This window comes from Schistocerca nitens, chromosome 2, assembly GCF_023898315.1.
Source record: "Schistocerca nitens isolate TAMUIC-IGC-003100 chromosome 2, iqSchNite1.1, whole genome shotgun sequence".
Taxonomy (NCBI): Eukaryota; Metazoa; Arthropoda; class Insecta; order Orthoptera; family Acrididae; genus Schistocerca; species Schistocerca nitens.
The window spans coordinates 208,953,919-208,956,595 of NC_064615.1; positions in this window are offsets into that span (position 1 = coordinate 208,953,919).

Consider the following 2,677-nt stretch of genomic DNA (forward strand, 5'->3'; position numbering starts at 1 on the left):
AAATGAATTATCTGTAAGCAGTTGGGTTTAATGGCCTTTATTTTTTCTTTATGGCATTTGAAAATGCCTGGAATTATATTTACTTACGTGGCGTGTACACTGTTTCTTTACTAATGGCGTTGCAGAATTTTGCAGCGGAAGTTTTTGTGACAGTTGTTGTATAACTTTGTAAGTTAAGGTACAATGTTCACGAAGCGTTTGTAAATGAAAACATCTGAAGATGGTGTGAACATAAACCGAATGTACTCTCGGAAGTGCATGAGGCCGTTGGTGTGGCGTGTATTGTACCATTTACATCGGTGTCTTAGCTTGTAGACATTAAAGTCACGGAAGCTGTAGTTTTGACCTTACACGCTAGGAGCGTTGCTGTCGCGGCAGGTGACTAGGCGGCCCGCGGGTCACCAGAGCTTGCCCATACCTGGTGAAGATGATTCTTCTCTGATTGCCAGTCCTCAAATATTCCTTCTATTGACGAAGCAGTTCACGTATGAAAGGCGTGGTTTCAATGTCTAACAGGCACGGTACTTCGGCAAGCGACCACATTGCCATCATCAGGAGCGCTGATGATGTGATTGCCTAATAACTGACGAGGGGCATACATCTCATCTGCTCCCCTCCCACTGCAACATCTCCTTCCCCCTTCGCCCGCCGCCAAGTCGAGTTTCGCGCCCTTGGATGCGTTCTGTTGTGTCTGCCTCCGAAGTCAGTTCCTTATGGGATATCTCTTTGATGTTGGCAACGTGATCGCTTGCCGTAAGATTGTGTTTGTTGGACACTGAAATCCCACCGCCGACTTGCGATCTATTTTATCATGTTTTACGCTGGGATAAGTACTAGAATAACATTTATGTTACTGTTCTTCTTTGGGTTTTCATTACATTTTTAAATCTGACACTGTCGGCGGGTTCAGGAGGTCCATATGACAACCAAATTTTGAGAGCCTCTCGAATCGCCATTGCTTCCACGGTAAAAATTAAACAAAATAGGCACAAAAGAAACTATTTCGAATATTTGTGGTTGGAGACAATAAATGCACATCCCACAGCTGAAATTTCTTGGGATGGAAATAATCATATGTAAATGAAAAAAGTGCTGTCAATAATCCATAACTGCTTATACCGAAGATATTTGATAAAACTAATAGCGAATAAAGAGTTTTCCCAACTGCTGTTTAGATGTAGTTCAGAATAGAAATCAGACTCAGGCTTGACTAAACAAGATATATTGTGCGTGCCATAATCAGTAACAAGAACTGACACGAAGCGAAAGTTCACAATAATTGAAGAAAACACGTTGTAGTAATTAGTATGAAACGTTGTCCAATAAGGGGCAATCTGATGAAAATGATCCAGAGGGGGAAAAAGTAAGTATATTGCTCATTATTTCAACAGTAATCAGCATAACTATTAACATACTTATCCAACTGTGAGACAGGATGGTCAATGCCTTCATGGAAAAATGGCTCCAGTTGCCTACAGACCGTGATACTATGGTTCAAATGGCTCTGAGCACTATGGGACTTAACATCTGAGGTCATCAGTCCCCTAGAACTTAGAACTACTTAAACCTAACTAACCTAAGGACATCACACACATCCATGCCCGAGACAGGATTCGAACCTGCAACCGTAGCGGTCGCGTGGTTCCAGACTGAAGCGCCTAGAACCGCTCGGCCACATCGGCCGGCACCGTGATAGTGCCCAGGCGTGCATTTCGTCAGAATCAGATCGACAGCCAATGAATGTCTTTCCTCAGGGCACCAAAAACATGGAGTTGGGGAATGTATACAGTATGTGTAAGGGCTTCTCAGCGAAACTTCTGCGTCTGTCAATGGATTTCCCCATTAGTGGTCCGCATCGTCGATAAAACAATTTTAGATTCGTCTGTACTGCGCTTATGGACCGAAGAGCCAAAGAAACTGGTACAAGCCGGCCGAAGTGGCCGCGCGGTTCTGGCGCTGCAGTCTGGAACCGCGAGACCGCTACGGTCGCAGGTTCGCATCCTGCCTCGGGCATGGATGTGTGTGATGTCCTTAGATTAGTTAGGTTTAACTAGTTCTACGTTCTAGGGGACTAATGACCTCAGCAGTTGAGTCCCATAGTGCTCAGAGCCATTTGAACCATTTTGAAACTGGTACACCTGCCTAATAACGTGTAGGGCCCCCGCGAGCAAGAAGAGCCGCAACACGACGGGACATGGATTCCACTATGTCTGAAGTAATACTGGAGGGAACTGATACCATTAATCATGCAGGGCTGTCCATATATCCGTAAGAGTACAAGGGGGTGGAGATCTCTTCTGAACAGCACGTTGCAAGTCGTCCCAGATTTGCTCAATAATGTTTATGTCTGGTGAGACTATGGTTAGCGGAAGCGTTTGAACTCAGAAGCGTGTTACTGGAGCCACTCTGTAGCAGTTCTGGACGTGTGGGGTATCGCATTGTCCTTCTGGTATTGCGCCGGCCGCGGTGGCCGTGCGGTTCTGGCGCTGCAGTCCGGAACCGCGAGGCTGCTACGGTCGCAGGTTCGAATCCTGCCTCGGGCATGGGTGTGTGTGATGTCCTTAGGTTAGTTAGGTTTAAGTAGTTCTAAGTTCTAGGGGACTTATGACCTAAGATGTTGAGTCCCATAGTGCTCAGAGCCATTTGAGCCTTCTGGTATTGCCTAAGCCTGTCGGAA